Source organism: Octopus sinensis, linkage group LG14 (genome assembly GCF_006345805.1).
Source record: "Octopus sinensis linkage group LG14, ASM634580v1, whole genome shotgun sequence".
Lineage (NCBI taxonomy): Eukaryota > Metazoa > Mollusca > Cephalopoda > Octopoda > Octopodidae > Octopus > Octopus sinensis.
The window spans coordinates 34,998,521-35,021,133 of NC_043010.1; the positions used below are offsets into that span (position 1 = coordinate 34,998,521).

The following is a 22,613-nucleotide window of genomic DNA, read 5'->3' on the forward strand; positions in this document are numbered from 1 at the left end:
ACTGCTGAAAATCTAGTGTAACAATCTAGGTTGTTTTTGTTTCTCATACTGTATGCTTGCATATATAAATACATGCATGCACATCCATAGACACGTGTACATACATACACATATACACATAAGCTAATAAGACCTCTAAATGTTAGCTAGATTTGACAGAAATAGTAGCTAAATTTCCCTAAAACCAAACTCTACTGTTTTTTTTGTGTGTGTGTGTGTGTGTATGAGCCACTGAGGGACCACTATGTGATAGCATGGTAGCTAGAAATATCAGTTGTAAGCCTTAAATCACACCTTTTATAGCCTTATGTATGTAAACACATGTGTGTGTGTGTGTGTGTGTGTGTGTGTATGATTTATGCATCCATAAATGTATGTATGTGTATTTATATAATCTTCCCTACTAATAAAATTGAACCTGGCTATTATCTTACTTTGTAAACATCATCATAATTTCTAACATCAACATAAAATTATAATTCTGGGGAGATGTGTAATGACTCCAGTCCTCAAAGGCAACCATGTAAATATCATGTTAATTAATATTAACTTCAGTAGACTATCACCAGATAAAATATTTCCTAGTATTTTTTTTACAGCCACTTACTTTCTGAGTTCAAATCACACTAAGGCAAATGTTGCCTTTTATTCTTTTCGATTGAAGTGCCAGCATAGAATTAGGTCAATATAATTGATAATGTCATCCTCCCCACAAGGTATTTATTATTGTGCCCACATTAGAAATTATTATTTTTTAAAAATTGCAAGAATGTCCCATCTTAGACTACAAAGAATTCAATACATTTTGGGATAAAATGCTAACAAACATACAACTTTTATAGACAGTAATATTGTTATTCCTGGAATGTGCTTAGGTGTATGCTTATAGGTATTCCATTGTTGCCATTAAAGACATTATTATTATTATTATTATCATCATCATTATTATTATTAGGGTGGTGAGATGGCAGAATCATTAGCATGCCAGACAAAATGGTTAGTGGTATTTCATTTATCTTTATGTTCTGGGTTCAAATTCTGCCACGGTCGACTTTGACTTTCATCCTTTAGGGGTTGATAAAATAAGTACCAATTGAACACTGGGGTTGATGTAATCAACTTACTCCACCCCTGAAATTGCTGGCTTTGTGCCAGAATTTGAAACCATATTATTATTGTTATCATTATCATCATCATCATTATTATCACTGGTAGAAACAAAGCACTGGAAAAAATGCTTTGTGATATTTGTTTTGGCTCTTTATTTTCTGAGTTCAAATCTTACAGAGGTTAATTTTTGTTTCCTCCAGCCAGGGACAATAAATTACCAATCAAGTACCAGGGTTGATTTTATTCGATTAACCCACTTCTTGCTAAATTGTTGGCCCTGTGCCTAAATCAGAAATCATTATTATTATCATTGATAGTAGTAGTAGTAGTAGTAGTAGTAGTTGACCCCAGCACTTGATTAATACTTTATTTTATCAATCCTGGAAGGATGAAAGGCAAAGTTGAGTTAGGAAGGATTATATCTGTCAGTTCTGCACCAAATTCATTTACAAGAGATTGGCAGGTCTGGGGTTATAGCAGAAGACACTTGCCCAAAGTGCTGCTCATTGGGACTGAACCAGAAACCATGTGGTCGCAAAATGAGCTTTTTAATCACATCACACAGCCATATGGAGGTAGTATGGTTACTCAAACGACTAGAATCTTTATTAACAAAACTGGTGCATGATTCCATAGATATGTATATTGGTGGGCATTTCTTTTGTCTAATAAAGACGTCTACTTGGTTGTTGTTAACCTCTGAGTGATAACTTTAATGACATCACCATTATGTTTACATGTAAACATCAATGGCTTTTAATTTCATCATCATCATTTAATATCCGCTTTCCCTGCTGGCAGAAGTTGGTTGGTTTGACAAGAGCTGATGAGACAGAGGACTGCACTAAACTTCAATGTCTGCCTTGGCATAGTTTCTGTAGCCAGGTGTCCTTCCTACTAATGCCAACTACTTCAGAGTGTAGTAGGAGCCTTTCACACTCTGTGAAGTTGGAAAATAGATGTAGTCATTTATATTGACTCCAGTATCTGACTGGTACAGTATAAATGCGGAAATTATTTTCTTGGATAGAACTGATAGATTGCCAGAGAAAATGCTTTGTGATATTTGATTATATATGTTCATGTTCTGAGTTTGTTCTGAGTTCAAAGCCCATGGAGCTTGACTTTGTCTTTCTAAGGGCCCTAAGATAAGTACAAGTCAAGTACAGCAGTTAAGACATTTCTTGCATGATCACAGCCAGTAATAAATAAATAAATAAATAAATAAATAAATAATTAAATAAATATTTGTAAGAATGAAAAAGACTGGATTGATATATATATATATATATATATATATATATATATATATATATAGAGAGAGAGAGAGAGAGAGAGAGATGCATACTTTATATATTTCATTGTATGTATATATATATATATATTGAGAGATATATAAAAGCATATTCATATATATATATAAATATGTGTGTATGTGAACATCAATAATTGCGTTTTTTTCCCATTATGTTTCTGTTGCCCTTGTGGCAAACAAGAAATCATTACTATTAATATGACATATAAATATATTATTAGCTATGACAGAGATAATGCAATGTCTGTATGGCGGCATCTCTTCTACATTGACTTCAGCAGAGAGTGCGAATAGAGAGAGAGAAGAGAAGAAGGAAGTAAGTAAGTCACATGTGGAAATATGTCAAAGACAATAAAACGGTAATGCCACAACAGCAACAAATGGATGAAATAGAAGTCGAAGAGCCTGATAAAGGCTGAATCGGAGTTTGGGGTTTAGTTATGCTGGACACATAAGGAAGAGATGAAGAGAGAAAGAGAGAAAAAAGAAGAGAGAGTAAGAAGGAATGAGAAAGGTGAGCGAGAATTAGAGAAAGTGTGAGGTGTGAGGTTGGAGTCTGACCAGTGCTGCTAGTCAGCTGATTATAGGCAATGTGGCAACAGCTGCAGCAGCATCCTCTTCTGCATCCACACTATCTTCAGTCATATGACTCACTGTCCGTCATCATCATCATCAATTCCTTTCTTTCTGTCTTCCTCCCTCCCTAGAAAACAAAGCCACATCGGTCAACAACAGCCAGTCAACCAAGCACTTGGACTCAGACACATACAAAAGACTCACTGTATACCATAAACATACATAGACACAAGCATACACAAATGTGTGTGTGTGTGATGTGAAAGTATATTCCCCCTCTCATTCACACACTTACATACATGCATACATACATACATACATACATACATACATACATACATGCATGATGTGTTTTCTCCTTCCTCCTCTCTCACACAAATACAACATTAATATTTCACATCACATCAACTGCATCAACCTTATATTCATCTGTCTCATCGAACAGAGCCCCACCCTATGGAACTTGTGTGTGTATATACATAATGATGGGTAGTAATGTATGTTTGCGTAGAATATACAACAGATATACATATGAATTTGCTCATATCTCAGATATATGAGCATGTATTTAATGTGCACACATTATACTGATACACGTTTCACATATACACCATATATATATATATATATATAATATATATATATATATATATTGGTGTGTGTGTGTATGTATGTGCACACATTTTATCAATACACATGACTCACTCACTATTTATATATACATGCTTTAGAATTACCCACTAGCATACACAAAACACAGTAATACATTAACAGATATTACATACGCACCATGGACATATAGACATTATAAGTACATTAGCATACATTACATGCAAACTGTTACACATAAACAATGTCATATACAACTAAATTCACACACTAGCTTACCTTTTCCATTAAATACACTCATTCGTCTACAATATAGCCAGTAATTATAGCAGAGATGTGATAAAATATAACACAATCAGTAAAAAATATGATTACAGTATGCACAATATATAGCCCTTAAAACACACACACACACATATACTACATCAAATATTTGAAATGCAAACAGTTACATAGATTATATATACAAGTAAACACACACTAGGTACACAATATGCATTAACATACATTGTTCATATAACACTATATTTATGTAGGTAATTCACATCATATATATTAACATGCACTTTTTAATATACACAAGCTACATCAATGCATATTATACACAAACACATTTAACATCCTATAAACACCCACTACAAACATTTTCATAAACTGAATATACACAGTGTATAAATATTATTGTAAATGTACTCACAAAATCACGCTCACAAACGTACGTTATACGAAAATAATATTCACACACACACATCACATACATAGTACATATTATTGGTTTAAATTTTGGCACAAGGCCAGCAGTTTCAGGGGTTGGGGTAAGACAATTATATTGACCCCTGTACTCAACTGGTACTTATTTTATCAACTTCAAAAGGATGAAAAGGAAAGTTGACTTCAGCAGACACAGTACATACTTTTGATATATATATATATATATATATATAAATATTACATTAAAATATGACCGTGTACTAACCATATACATTCATGTGAGCAGACACTCCACATACACACATCACATAATACAACACACTGCATCACACAACATACAATACCATGCAATATCTATATTCACACCATACAAGGGAACATTTATATGGCTCTAAATGAAATAGTGACTAAATTTCTCACTAATCACATTGTATCATGTTAGATATGGAAAGGACACTTTCTCGGTTTCCTTGGTGTATAGGTTCCCCACCAGGATGGGATGCCAGTCCATTGTAGGTGAGCTGCAAGATGCAGGAGGAAAGAGTGAGAGAAAGTTGTGGCGAAAGAGTCAGCAGAAGTTTGCCATTACCTTCTGCCAAAGCCACATGGAGCTTAGGTGTTTTGCTCATAAACATACACATCGCCAGGTCTGAGATTCGAACCCGCGATCCCTCAACCGCAAGTCTGCTGCTCTAACCATTAGGCCATGTGTCTCCACCATGCAGTCTTACATACTCCTAAAAAAGAAAAAATGATGAGACTTCAAACAAATATAAAAAACAAAAAGGTGGCTAAAATCATGGAATCCTGCTAGAACGTCTTTGATCAAAAGCCAGCTCAATCAGGTTTTGGCTAAGAGTTAAACAATGACAGCACAACAATACACACAATGTATCAGTGCTCTCAATTGTTAATAAAAACCCTTCTGTTTCTGTTTTAATGAAATATTTCCATCAGCAATTTAGTGAAGAGAAATTGATTAGAATTTTCAACATACCAGAGAGGTTTTTAACGGGAAAGATTGTTAACTGCAATCTGTTATTTAAAATAAACATTTTGTTGTTGTTGTGTAAGCCCCAGTTCTGACCTAATACAGCATAGCTATGGTATATAGATATTGTTTTTAATAAGATGATCAAAGAAGGAGAGGCAGTGTCCATGACATTTATGAGCCTTTCTAGGCTGGTGAGATTGATGTGGTTCATGTTTAGTTTGAACATTCTATAGGTTGATTTTTGCAGGAAAAATATGGGTGAGGAATAAATTCCCAAAGGTTACAGTCCTGGAAATGGAGGAGTGGTTGAAGTGTTTAATATGGTACCCGAGAAAGAGCAACTTAATAAGAATTACAAGAGAATGAAGGACAAACAGGAGGAGCAAGCCTGAACAGTAAAGGACATGTAGATAACTAATTCAGAGAAGCGGAAGCAAGGACAAAGTGTATGAAGGGCAAGAGTATGAAGGACTAATAGAAGAAGCAAGCCAGAATGGAGAGGAACATGTAGATAATTAATTCAGAGGAGTGGAGGCAATTGTAACAGCAATAAACAAAAAGTAAAATGAGGAATCAATGCATCTGTATGTTTCATGTTGCAAAATGACCAGGTGCAATCCACAGACTTTCTATGTTTTATTTGATTAGTATAGATGGTTGGCAGAAATGGTACTGTTAAGGCAGCAAGCTGACAGAAACATTAGCACGCTGGGCAAAATGCTTAGCAGTATTTCGTCTGTCTTCACATTCTGAGTTCAAATTCTGCCAAGGTCCACTTTGCCTTTCAACCTTTCAGAGTCGACAAATTAAGTACCAGTTGTATACTGGGGTCGATGTAATCGACTTAATCCCTTTGTCTGTCTTTGTTTGTCCCCTCTATGTTTAGCCCCTTGTGAGCAATAAAGAAATAAGAAATGGTACTGTTAGAATACAGAGATTACACTATATATTTTCATCCTGCTGAGATCAAATTTGTCTTTCGTTACAAACAAGATGAATAAAATAAGCAGTGGTAACATGCTGAAATTAATTCAAATGATTGACTCTGTTCCCAACTTACTAATTTGTGGTGGCATTGTACTTATTTAAGAAATTGTCATCATTACTATTAATGTAAAATAAATCATTATATCGTATTTTCCAGTACAGTATTTGGTTTTCTTCCTTGTAAAACTGACTTCAGTTTCAGCAAAATTCAAGTTAGCCCATCATCAAATCTTACAATTGCACTTAACTATCAAGAATTGATATCACATCTGGGAATCCTGCATGCAAAAGAAAGCTGGCATCTTACTGGAAAGGGAGATTTATATCATCCAGAAAACTGTTGCACTGATGTGTACCCAGGTATAGTTATATTTATGTGACATGTAAACAGCTTCGAAGCTTTAGCCATCAGAGTATGTAGAATGCCAGGTTGGTCACCAAGCATAGAGTTAGCAGTCCAAATTTTGCCACCGTCATTTAGCTGCACTGCAATCTGACTACAACTAGATGACATCTTTGTCAAATGATTTAGTCCAATAATGAGAAAATTACAAAGCATGAAACAAACAAAATCTTGCAGCAGCAGAATGTAGAAGTCTATTGAAATAACCTCCATGAATTACCAGCTCTTGGTCTATTGACTCTGGAAAGAGCAAAGAACAAAACGAACCACAGAAAAATTTGAAGTTATTTTAGAAAGAGAAGGATAAAAAGTTAAGGAATTTAGTCCAATATCACACAACATCCACCTCAGCACACAGATTTGAAAATAGAGGATTCTAGTCAATTCAGGCAACACCAATACTTGACTGGGGCATAAATGTTTGTTTGAGAAGAGTAGTTAATAAGATTATAATTTTTATTATTAACTGCTAACCTCATCATTAGAAATGAAAGATTTTTTTCTAATATTTACATCTAAATACATTAGCAACTTTGTGAATAAAAATGTTATTACTCTTAGTATAGGAATAAAAGGTTCTTATTTCAAACTGAGTCTGATACATATGATCCAGAAATAAGATACCTGTAGATCAACAGAAATTAAAAGGATCAAAACAGTGTAAATATAATAAATATTGTGAAAAAAACTTACTCTGAACATGAAAATAATTGTAATTTTATTAAATCTTAGCAAACTCAAAAGTGACAACTGTGGGATTTTCAACAAAGAACAGAGTAAAATAACTAAATTTCACTCTTAAGATTCTTTAGCTTAGGACCAAGAGAATAGCTCTAAGAAAGACCATTCCTGTACTTAGTCTTAAACAAGAGTTTCTCCCAACTATTCTGGTGAGCTTTGTTTATAGAATCAGGTGCCAAGTTTTAATTACAGACTATGTGTGAGAGGTAGTGTTTAATCACAATTTGTTTCTTATTCTTCATAGCCAAAAAGAATTAAGTGTACCACCACAAATGTACTTTCTTATTTACTAATTCTAGTCACTGTATTGTTGTCATATTAGGGCATTGCTTTCAAAGGTATACGCAATTATAGCAAATATAATATTTGATTTGCATTTAAGCCATTAACATTATTGAGATGGTTAAAAGCCAAGATCAGCTGGGTAGGATACAAATTCAGGATGTAAAGAGATGTGACCTAAAAACCAATTCTACCATCTATTGTGTATGACAGAAAGATAAAATATAGCCATGGCCCTATAAGCTAAAAAGTCTAGTGTATATTCACATATCAAATTCATTTTGGTAATGTGAAGACAATAGATTACAGTAGTATTACAAAGACAAGTTACTTAAAGTTTAATGCCATCAACGAAAGAAGACTGATAAAGCTGATTCTTGAAAGAAACAACAGGCAAAAAATTGTGCAGAAGATGGTGATGTGGGCAGGACACCAAGCTGTTTCATTGTACTACATAGAGTTCACACAATGAAATAAGCATGTTGTGGGAAGAAAATAAATCTGACATTTTAGGCTCCAACGAAAGGCCCTTGCTTGAAACATCAGATTATTTCTTCTTCTTAATGGCATTCTAACTTAATCTCACTAGTAAACTTTCTGCACTTATTATTTTCCAAAACAGATTATGACTAATTACTCATTCTCTAAAACTTTTCTTTGATACTGACAACATCATAAGTTGGCAATTCAAATCTGCTGGTGGTATATTTTGCATGTTTTGGGATAGAACATTCTATTCTGCATTTCCTTGGTTTAGCCAACTGTCTAGAATAAGTAATAGATCTAAAAATACCATGTGATAGATGGGTGTCTGTCTGTCTCTCTGTCTCTCTCTTTCACAATATGTGTGTGTGTGTATGTAATACACACACACACATCATTTTAATATTCAGTTTTCCATACTTGCATAGGTCAGACAGAGTATATTGAAGCAGGTTTTCTACAGTTTGATGTGCTTCCTGTCACCAACCATTGCCTCTTTCCAAGCTGTGTAGTATTTCCTGTTGTCCTTTAAACATGACCAGCTGATGGCTGGACATGTTTTCACTGAAGATTGCAAAATAAATGGCACTAATTGTATAATGGTGACATTCCTTTACTATTAGCACATAGTATCAAGACAAGAAGGCACACTCACACATACAAATATACATGTATTTTATGCATACATATAATTTTTGTTTGTATGATGGTGATGTTCATTCGTAACTATATATATATATATATATATAAAATGATGAACCTCTCTCAGTTTCCTTGTACCAAATCCACTTACAAAGCTTCAGTTGGACTGAGTCTATATTAAAAGATATTTGCTCAAGGTACTCCACAGTAGGACTGAACCTGAACTTTGCAATATATATATATATATATATATATATATATATAAGCAATTGCAGTGTAGAAGGTGTTTATAAGCTATTTAAAAACACACAAAAACCATCAGATTCACTTCGACATTTAAATTTGATTTGTCAAAATATTTTAGTCACTTTGAAAACCACGATCTGTTCACTGATAAAATTCTGTGCCGCATCTCAGTGAACAAAAATTTTTTGACAAATTAAATTTAAATGTTGAAGTGAATCTAACGGTTTTTGTGCATTTTTAAATGGCTTGTAAACACTTTCCATGCTGCCATTGTTTTTGTTTCAGCAAACAGTCTCAGATCAGGTCACTTGCTATGCAAGTACATCTCTGTAATATATATATATAAGCCAGGATGTTGTTTTCTGCACAGGTTCACAAGTTCTTTGTCTAAGATGTTGTACATCTTAAGAAAATACCTTGTGGTTGTAACTTTATAGTTGTAAACTAAATTTCTTAACCATAAGAGCCATGCACACACTTAAAAATCGCCTTGGAGTTACATTCAACAGTTTTTGTCAGTGAGCAGTATTTTTCTTTTATCACTTAATCAGAGAAGGAAGAACCCTTTTCAGGACCTCCATAAGTAAAGGGAAGAAGGAAGGTAAGTTATTTTCAGACAAGAGATCTAGTCTGAATGTATGTTGCAGAGTGAATCTGCTAAAGACAAGCCAAGGCCCAGGTGCTGGGATCATAAACTAGATGATGGATTATAACTACCATCCAAGAAAAGGAACAGTCCCTCAATGTGCTTCTACTTAGTTTCCATCAACCGAATTTTGCCCACAAGGCCTTGGGTGACTTGAGGCTATAACAGAAGACACAATCCAAAGACGTCTTCTATAAGCTAAGGTATGCAGTGGGATCGAACTTGAAACCATGTAGTTGTGAAACAAACTACATTCCTTGGATCTTACTAATTATTTACAATCAAAATTATGGATACTCCACCATTGTTTGAAGTCAGCAGTTTGTTCCAGTATGTAGCTTGAAGTCAACCTTAACATGTTGTAATATATAAATGTATGTGGGTGTGTGTTTTGTAAAAGATGGTGAGAATAACAAGTGGGTGTCTGTGTGACTACATAAGTACCAAGACAGCATTGCTTGAACTGATATACATAAATTTACCTTAGCTAAGGTATTGAGTTCTTTTTACTCTGCTGATAAAGATATTTTGTAAGTATGAACATTTGCAAATACAGCCCCCACTGACTCCATGGGTATGTGTATGTTTAAAAAAATTTATAGCTTTGCTCTGGAATGACTCTCAAGAGTATACACACCCATGGTTACAAAGATAACTAAAAATGTTTTTAGGTTTGTTATCCTTTCAGTAGTTTCTGCTCAACCTAGCCTTTCTGCTGAGAAACTAATAGCTATATGCATAAAAACACTGCTTACCTCATATGTGAGTTGATTTGTAACACTGATATCAATTTGACAACAGATAAAAGTTCTCTTTACACTAAACACAGCATGGAAACTAAAACATTCCCTTTTACCAAAGTATATATTTACACATATAAAATATAGTCTGGGTGTGAGATGAATCTTTGGAAAATATATTCTAAATCCTTGGAAAAACATCATAGATAAAATAAGCTCAAGTAAGGTAAAGTCACTGCAAACACTAAACCTCACAAACTATGATCTTTTATGGTGATCTCATAAATATATAATTAGCTTAATTTATTTGCTCTGAGTTATGAAGTGCAGATGATTCCAAAGAAGGATGAAATAGTACTTTACACAGCTATTAATGACTAGGAACTTTAAGGTCTTTGTAATATGTAGAATAAAAAATTATTAAATGTGTATATTCTGTACACATTTTTCTTTACTTTTTAATGTAAATTTCAAACCCACCTCAATGTACCTTAATTTACAAGGGATTGTCTCTCCTATGTCGGTTGACCACCAGGAGTACACATGTTAGAACCACATATATATATAACATTGCCAAAACTGTATCTTGAATATTAGGATTCTTCTTCAAGGTCTGAAGATACTTTAGCCTTCATCAGCTGTTGACTTACACAATAAATTTGGAGAATATGTTACATTTTCTCAGGTTGGAAAAAAGAAATATCTTGTTTCTACAATCAAAAGAAGTGCAGGGAGGAGAATTACTGGACATTATTACCAGAAATGTATATTAAGAAAATCTTAAGACCTACATAACAATGCTAATATTAATACTATAAGTAATAATAGGAAAAGGTATTGTTGAGACATTCAGTTGTGACAGTCATACATCTCTAAAAGCAATACAATATTGGTTTGAACTAAGACTCCAAACAAGACTGAATTCCCTGCGTATGTGTAAGTATGTATTTGTGCATATGTACATATATGCATGTACAGGTACTTGTATGAACACCAATATAAAAATAATGAGTGGTAGAGTATCTATATGTGTGTGTATATATATATTTTCATATGCTATATTGCATGTGTATATGGATGTATGTTGCATGTTTGTATGTGTACATGTAGGATACATGCATGTTTGATGCGTTGTCTTTGTTCTCAAGACCTCATCATTGAATATAAAATTTGATGTAGTAATTTCCTTGTGTGTGTGTGCATATATATATATATATATATATGCATTGTGGAGGAGCAATGGCCCAGTGGTTAGGGCAGCGGACTCGCGGTCATAGGATCACGGTTTCGATTCCCAGATCGGGCGTTGTGAGTGTTTATTGAGCGAAAACACCTAAAGCTCCATGAGGCTCCGACAGGGATGGTGGTGATCCCTGCTGTACTCTTTCACCACAACTTTCTCTCACTCTTACTTCCTGTTTCTGTTGTACCTGTATTTCAAAGGGCCGGCCTTGTCACTCTCTGTGTCATGCTGAATATCCCCGAGAACTACGTTAAGGGTACACGTGTCTGTGGAATGCTCAGCCACTTACACGTCAATTTCACGAGCAGGCTGTTCCGTTGATCGGATCAACCAGAACCCTCGTCGTCGTAACCGACGGAGTGCTTCCATCCCCCATATGCATTATATACATGAATGCATATAGACATATATACTACAATCATTAAGTAGACCAGTTCACTGAGAAGGTTGTACAAATATCACAGCAGTAATAAACCATTGTAAAAGTTCAGCATGGAGTTCCAACAAATTCAAAGCAACTCATTTTGGAAGTTACCTCTATGCATCTAAGAGCAAGAGACCACCTTTACCCCACCCTATCAAGTGCCTTCTTTATCAGATAGATTGCATCAAATTATATTTGCAACAAATCTGCTTGATATCACCACCTTTGATAAGAGATATACACATATCACAGACATGTATCATACATATACACAGGTGCTCTATAGTTATACATACAAATATACACATCTAACATGCACTCAGACACATAACACATGTGCACACACATGTACATTTATCTTACATGTACACATGCATAACTTATGAAAACATGTATGATACATGTTCTTAGCATTAATGTGGTATGAAAAGTACAGAAGAAAGAAAGCATCTACAGACCAGTAATGGAGGGAATTCTCTTACAAATCTAATATCCCAAAACACAGCTTTATGTCTATTATTATTGTCATGACAAAGTGTGTACAAACTCACCTGACCACATTATGGCCAATCCTGGATCATACATATACATACATGTATCATAGACATGCACATGTACATCTTACACATATGTATACTCGTACTACATACGTACACAACAAATATAGATTATAAAAAAAAAAATCAAAACTAATGACATTAGCTCCATCATGGCCAACTGTGAAACAATGTCCTCTAGATATTACCTTACCATAAGGTAGTGGCATAAAACCTGTGCAGTAGCCCCTGCTTGGGGGTGTTATGAGCTCATAAGAGGGTGACAGATGTCAAGGAAGCACTACAGGGTCAGTGTCATTATGACAAATGAAACATTTAAACCAAGTACAGTATTTTTATTTTAAACAAATCTTTGTCAAAATTAGAATATGATTAAGATATTGCGTAATTTGTGAGCAAAAATGTGACTGATGATGCACCAAGCACCAATGTACACACCAGGTACAAGGCTTGGCGGCATTTTGTCCATCTTTACATTCTGAGTTCAAATTCTGCTGAAGTTGACCTTGCCTTTCATCCTTTTGGGGTTGATGAAATAAGTACCAGTCAAGCACTGGGCAAGTTGATAACATCAACTAGCCCCCTCCCCTAAAATTTCAGGCCTTGTGCCTATAATAGAAAAGATTATATAACTTTTTACCTTCTTTAGCAATTTCTGTAAGAATTTAATATATAAGGTAGTAGTCCATGCAAATATCCATGCTGGGTGGTATAGTATATGAAAATATGATTGATAAACAACTTCACAAAATTAGCTTTCATTTGATTAAAATAATCTGCTCCAAGGCTTTTGGGGATAGTTTGGGGAAACATAGCAAAAGAGTATTTCAAAAAATACTATTTGGTAATGGGTGGGAGGAGGGGTACTGAGCTGCAAAAAGTTGAAAACTACTCCCATACGGTCCAATTTAGTAGCAAAAGCACTCTGAGATAGAGTAAGAAAGAAAAAAAGGCAACAAAAATGAACAGATTGTTCATCTTTATTGGATGGATCAAAAGAATATTGGTGAATTTTAAGAAGAAAAAAAACATCGCAAACAAATGAAAAGACAACTAATCTGATATTGTTGTTCCAGACCACAAAATATAAATATATCCTGTTGTAAATGTCACCTATGTTTTTGATGTTAATTAGTATGAAAAATACAAGAGAAAACAAACATTTATGGACCCCTAATGAGGATCCTGCAAATCTTGTACTCAAAATACACTTACAAAAATACCCAATACACTTATTATTATGTCAGGGTGTGTATTGAACCAGCTGACCAACTTACAGTTGAATCTGATCTCTTGAAGGAATACTTAGCAACAAAATTCAAACATGAAAGAGGATTACAATATTTACAACTAAAAATCTGTACCTAAAATTGAAAAATAAATGGATAAAAAACAACAGTTTTGTTTATATCTATTTTTTTACATGAGTGATCAGTCAAAATAGATGTGGAAACATAAAATGAAAGAGAAAATGTGTATAAATATGGATAAATATATACATGTACATATATATATATAGTATGTGTATGTTATATATACAATGCACATACATGCAGTAAACACACATACATAAATTCACAAATACTTACATATATAAAGATACACATTCACATACATACATGGACACATATGTATACACACACAAACATACACAGGTATATATATATATATATATATATAAGCACATAGACATACTTACACATCTGTACATATATACATTTAAAAAAATAAATACATATTACTGTTCAATGAAGTATGTATACATATTCAATATGAACAATACACAAACAATCTATTGCGACATAAATTTAACGGACTCAAAGTGTACGCATACACCTACATATTTATCGATTTCATTCAACAAATAAACAGCAGTGATGCTCTAGCATGGCCTAAGCTACACTAACACACACATTACTATTGACTAAATTATGTATGTTTGTGTTGCTTACCAAAGAATACGCATGTATGTGTGTTTTCATTTGTTTTGTATGAGAAATAAAAATACATAAAAATACAATTTAACATTAAGCTGAAGGATCACTCAATAGTTTTTAGGTGCATCTGACAATAATTGGGTGTGCCAAAGCTTCAAAGTCACTGTCAACATTTTCCTTGTAAATAAAAAAACAAATTGTGTATATCATATGCATAAGTCACATGACTGTTGCTCACTGTGAACATGATAAAAGGACAATAATAATACAGGCAAGATCAAAAACAGTGACATGATGAGATCCCTCTCAGCTTATTTCTATTTTGTCATTTTTTAAAAATTTCTATTATTAATATGTGAAATTGATTGTCCTGTCAAAGGGATAGAATTAATTTCTACAACCTAACAGTTATGCACCTAAACAGAGAGTGAGTGTATCTATCAAAATATGGTTTAATAAACAGTGTGGTCAAATGATTTGCTGCTATGGCAAGAAGCTGTTAGTGACCACTGTGGAAGATCTATAGTTCATATTACTTAACATGTAAGTGTGGGGGGGATATCTATTTATATGAGTGTGTGTGTGTATGTGTGTGTGTGTGTGTGTGTGAATCACAACTGTCCAACGTATGGGAACATGAAACTCTGACTAGCAGTTTTTTGTGATATTTTTTAGGTATAATAATAATAATAATAATATATATATTATATATATGTGTATATATATATATAAATACATATAGATAGAGAGAGAGAGAGAGAAATAAAAGACTATGGAACCTGGTGTGGCTCCTGACCTTGCCAGCTCCTGTTAAACTATCCAACCAATGCCAGCAAGGAAAACCGATATATGATGATGATGATGATGATGATGATGATGATGATGGGACCTAATCATGTACATTCATTTAACAGACCTGGTAATCAAGTTCAATTTCCTCCGGATAAAGAAATTAGACTGTTGTCGACTGTTGATTTCCAGCAGTTTTTTTTGTTTTCATTTACAGGAGTAGTCAAAATACCCAAGACGAATTGACTTGCATCATGTGCACGACCATATCATTCACTTGAAGGTAATACATCTTAGGAAGTTGTAAGCAGTTTGGTATGTCCTATCAAGTTCTTCTACAGATACTTAAATAGATATCTCCTTTTTTTTTCCCCCCCAGTCTTTCTTAAGTATGAACATTATATGTTCAGTCAATTCCAACCATTATTACTTGGCATTTGCATAATATTAATTTTCTGTTATTTAGTTTTGTGAGCCAAATAACATCTTAACATTATAATAAGTCTGGTGAGGCACTTATTCAAATTCAGTAAAGCAATCTCACAGTAATGCTGAACTTGCAAGAGGTTCTGTATGTCCAGAAGCCTTATCGAACTGAATAAGCAATCATCACCCAAATTGATCTCATTCTTTTGTTAAACAACACTGATCATGTGAACATTAGGCAGTCAAATGACACTGTATGTAAAATATAGCATATGCAATACTGCAGTAGCATAAATGTTATGTACATTCACGTACACATGTACACACATATATACACAAATGTATACTGACACACATATACACCATACATAACTGCACATACATTATACATACATACATACATATATATATATACATATATATACATATATATATACATATATATACATATACATACATATACATATATATACATACATATACATATATATACGTATACATACATATACATACATATACATATATATACATATACATACATATACATATATATACGTATACATACATATACATATATATACGTATACATACATATACATATATATACATATATATGCATATACATATATACATATATATGCATATATATATATAGACACACATATACCTACATGTATATATATTATCTACAACTCATATGTGTATGTGTATGCATTCATTTCCTATTTTGTGATACAAACGCACACCTACTGTAATTATTTCTGTATTTCTTACCACATATATATATATATATATATTATATATATATATACAAAGTCGTAAATGACAGGCAAATATTTTGATGAACTTTTATTTAACAATAAGAAAAATGCTATATTATATATATATATATATATATATATATATATATATATATATATATATATATATAAAGTCACTTCACGTCAGCTTTCCATGCTGGCACAACAAGATTCAAAAGGACAGAGGACCATTTCTTGTTTGTGTGTGTGTGTGTATGCATGTAGAAATATTAGGTTAACTTCCTACTTATCCCACTACAGTGTACAGCTTCTGTCAACTAATACTATATATATATATATAATATATATATATATATATATATGTACACATACATATAATTTTGCTATAAGGAGTTTTAATAATCAAGGCACATGAATTCGTAGGATGCCAGAAATGGCTAGGTATGATAACATAGTGAGTTAAACAACATTGAAGGCATCAAGCGCTGGTTGGATACAGTAGATATGCATATGCCAAATCCAATTTAAACCATAGATCTAACTCAGGGGTGGGTCCTCAGTGTAGCATAGGTATAAAAAGTAAATACCATTTGTGTTTATATATATATATGTGTGTGTGTGTGTATGCATGTATGTATATAATGCAAAGAGAGCAACAAGAGATAGATATAACTATATGGCTATCACCATATACATCACTGATGTAATCCATGAAATGTACTTTTTGGTGGCAGAGAAAACTGAGAAGAAAATGACTGCAACAAATATATTTAAATATCATCGGTTCCATGTTCTATGATGGGGCCATGATAAGAGAAGCATTTTTCACACTGGTAAATGTAATCCTCCCTAATATACAGACACATAAACTCATTATACATTGTAATTTGTAATATATAACACATGCATATTATGATACACACACACACTGATAGTGAAAGAAACAGTCATTATATCAGAATTTATAAGTTTATGTACATGCACAAATATATATATATATATAGTAAAGGCTTGGTGATAAGAGTTTTAGACTCACAATCACACGATCACACTTTTGATTCCCAGTCTGAGTGGTACACTACATCCTTAAGCTAAGCACATCAGTTCATATTACTCCAGTCCAACTGTGGGTTAACTCTGCAACTGATTGCTGTTTCATTCAGGGGTTAATTTTGTATTCTCAATAATTTATATGCTATGGAAAGTGGGATGAGTTCCAGCCAAATGAGCTTTTAGGCTCAAGAGAGACATCGACTTTAACAAATATGGATGCACGCACACACAAACACACACACACAAACACACACACACACACACATGACACCACATACAGAAATTGAACTAGGAGACGCAGTTGTTTGATTCTTGACCAAAGCCAATTCAACTAACTCGGGTCACTTTGAGACATGCACAAACACCACAAAAGCAGTTACTCTTTTTTTTTAGCCATTAATTTAAGTAGTAAAAGTATTAGTACTATAACATGGGTCTAAAGATTTTCTTGATGATACTTCAAATAATATCCATTAATTTCCTGCCATTGACTTCTTTTAATTCTAGCTGAGTAGAAAAAGCAAATGTTTTTTGTGTAATTTGTTTCAACATTGCAAATGAAGAGCATCATCCATTTGAACCACTCAAAGTAACCATTATAATTGTTTTTGTTCTGGTTTGGTCTTACAAGGCATGTCTTCAAAGGTCTTCCAGCCATGGCCATTCATATTTTATTCAGATATGATGAATCAAGGATATTATATATTGTGTCCTTCCATTTTTAAGATGGTAACATTTTGATTTGAAAGAGATTTCCTATTGTTTCCAGCAGGTCAGACAACCACTCAGAGACCTCTCTTGCTGGCTGACCAAACAGTACCTTCCTTCTGTATTGAACCATTACAATAAATGCACTAGAAATAATACAAGCTTGCAAGGAAGCATCTACATGGTCATTTGACCTGCAAGAAACAACAGCCAAATTTCCTTCAAATCACATTTAGCTGTCTAACAAACAAACAAAAAACACACTGGATAATGTGGTTTATATTGAGTGTATCTTAATAATAAACTGGGTGATCATGGATGAAATGCCTTTGATCATATGTCTTTGAATCAAAGCCGAGTTGAAGCTAAACAACAGATGACACCGACAGTATTTACCAGATAATATGCATTCAACTAGTACATAGTGTTTGAGTGCTTGCTTCATATATTTCCTTTCTGTGTTTGTTTCTTATAGTTCAGGTGGAAGGAGGGAGTTAACACTTCTCATCTGCAAAATAGCTTTCAATTTCAGGAGAACAAAAAAATTGTTTTCAAATCATTGATTTTTTTTTTCTTGAAGCTGCCAAGTGTTCAACCAGTAGTTTAATGAAGGGCTGGTAGAAAATAACAAGATGCCATTGACGAGAGGTGGGGGCACACATTTAAAAACCAAATCTTCAATATGAAAGCAGTGATTATAATAACTGTTTCTGATTTTTGTACAAAGGGGAGAGGGGTTAGTCAATTACATCAACCCCAGTTCATGACTGGTACTTTATTTTATCAACCACAGAAGGATGAATGACAAAGTTAACTTCAGTAAGATCCGAACTGAGAATGTAAAGAGCTGAAATAAATGTCACAAGGCATAAGAATAAACACCACAAGGTATATTTTTCAACACTCTAATGATTCTGCCAAACCACCCCACTCCATCACCACCACCACCATGATTTATAATTTAGGCACAAGGCCAGCAATTTTGAGGGAGAAGGTTTGTCAATTAGATTTCCTCCATTCCCTCAATATTTGACTGCTACTTTGTCAGTCCTAGAGAGCTGAAAGCAAAATGAACCTCAGTGGGATTTGAACTTAATACTTAAAGAGCAAGAATGAATCCCCAATACTTCAATCACTTTGCAAAATATTGATTTCCAACAAATACAAAGCCTTAAATTGTTGAAGAAGGTACAGCTGATATAATGACTCCAGCAATTTACTGGGGCATTTTTGACACCCACACCTTGGATGGATAAGAGCAAAGCGAAGCTCACATTTCTATTAACTGTCTCAAACCCTAAATGAGACTATAAAGACAGTTGATACCTCTCTGTTACATTATTTTTGTATTCTTTATAACAGAATTTATTCATTTGTAGCATGGAATTAATAAACCTGAATTATTAACAGAAATGTTGGCATATAAGAGAATTCAACAACACAACAGAACTAATAATAATTTATAACATAGCAACACCGTCACACATATTTAGATGGGGGTGAGGATTAAGGTTGATTGAATCACCTACCTTGCACTTATTCCATCAACCACCCAGAATAACAATGGGTAGAATTTGACCCTAGTGGGATTTCAATATTGAAATGTAAAGGAACATAACTAAAAACTGCAAGGTATCTTTGTCTGTAGCTCAACTGATTCTGTCAGCCACCGCCTTACATTTTAATTAAGAACAATAATGATATTGCTAGTATCATACCACCATGTTATATAGGGAGGGAGAGAGAGAGAGAGAGAGAGAGAGAGAGAGAATGACAGAAGCAACATGCTGTTTCAATATCTGTAACAACAAGCTAAGTGTTAAAACCTTGTTACATATATTACATATATTGTAATATCCATAAATTAGCCAGTTACCATTATTAAATGATAATGTTGATTTCAAGATTGAGAGGGTGAGAATGGGAAGGTGGAAGTGGGAGAGAACTGACATTTTTATAATACTCAAAACCATGCACACACACATCACACATACCACACCCTCTTGAAATATACATTTAAATACAAAAATAAATTTAAAAAAAAGAAAAAAGTACAAATGTAAAATTCAGAATTTAATTATATTGTATCTACAGAGTCTTTAAGTATTCGTTTAAGATGGTGCTATGATGGGAAAAGTATTCACGCATACAACCAATCATAACAAACACACAAGTCCTTTGAAGTTTATGGGAAGAAATGAGCAGGAAAGAGGATGCTGTGGTACTACTGCTACACTGTTCATCAAGGACATTAGCAAAAGAAATGCATATATACACATATATGTACCCATACATATATATGCACACACAAACATATATATATATATATACATACATACATAAGTATATACACATACATATATATACATAATGGACATATATGCACACATAAATATATATATATATATATATATATACATAAATCTACATGCATCTACATACATATATTATATATATATATAAATCTATATGTACATATATATATATATATATGTACATATCTATATGTATATATATATAATATATATATACATAATCTACATGTATGTAAATATATATATATATATATATATAAATCTATATGTACATATATATATATATATCTATATATATATATATATATATATATATAACACTATATGTATGTGCATATGTATATACATAAATCTACATGTACGTACATATATATATATATAAATCTATATGTACATATATATATACATAACTCTACATGTATGTACACACACACACACACACACATATATATATATATATAACTCTACATGTATATACACACACACACACACACACATATATATATATATATATATATATATATAACTCTACATGTATATATATATATATATATATATATATATATATATATATACATACATACATAAATCTACACGCATGTTCATACATACATGCATACATACATACATACAATCAGAATACACACAGATATACAAATACATATATCAAAAATATAAGTGGATCTCCATCTGCTTTGGAAATGAGCCTTCCACTTGTTTGATTAATAGGATTTAACTAGTTTAAAATTATAATCTAAATGGTTGAATATTCATCAGACACTTGTAGTCTCACTGTAATACTCAAGCAAATCAACATAAGACATTAATATGAAACACGCAGCCTTTTTGTAATTAAGATTCAGACCATTTTATGAACTTTGGTCCTTCCATTTTCGCTCAAAAGGCTCGAGTTGAATTAAAGGCATGGTCAAAGGCATTGAAGTCGCCTCACGATGAGATCGAACCCAATATATTGAGCTTGCAAAAAGAACATCTTAATCACCCAGTTATGTGTATGGCAACACACACACACACACACACAATTATATATATATATATATATATATATATATAGATATGTAAGTCTGTCTCAAGCCTAGAGGCCCATTAATCCGGAGCTTAGCTCGGTTTCCATGGCGTTTAACTGACTGAGAATATATGATACAGGCATAAATGTACAAACGTAGGTTGTGTGTGTGCGCACACACACACACACATATATATATATATATATATATATTGAATATAAATAGTAAGTGTATATATGTATGTACGATAGATAGATAGATAGATAGATAGATAGATAGATAGACAGCCAGACAGGCACACATACGCGTGCGTATATATATATATATATATATATATATATATATATATATATACACACACTCCCCCCTCTCTCTCTCACACACACACACACATGTGTGTATATATATATATATTATATATATATATATATATATATTATATATATATATATGAGACTGAGAGAGGGGAATACATATACACATGTATTCAAAACAGATTTATACACACAAGTATAAATACGTAAATATATACCCATACCTCTGATGCACACACACATACATACATGTATACATTTATTCTTCATACATACAAAAAACATACACACAAAAAAAGTTCACCTTCTATGCCTCCTCTTCGTTCTCAATTATATAAGTACACACATTTACTTTTAAATTACATATATATTTTTTTTATGGATATCACATCTTACACTGTAATAGCTTTGACAATTAAAATATATTCTGCATACATTTACAGACAATATGTGCGATGCATTTCAACAAGACATATTCCAATGTATGCGAGTGGTTCTGCAGATTTGTGGGGTTTATATTTTTGTTAAACCTACGTATAGTTACCCATAAATTAGACAATTTGTATAGATCTA

General features: G+C 33.0%; 1 protein-coding gene across 1 annotated transcript in view; it reads right to left on the reverse strand.

The window, feature by feature from the left end:
• The window catches only part of LOC115219087, a 263,042-nt gene that overhangs the window by 239,311 nt on the left and 1,118 nt on the right, over positions 1–22,613 (reverse strand). The window lies entirely within an intron of this gene.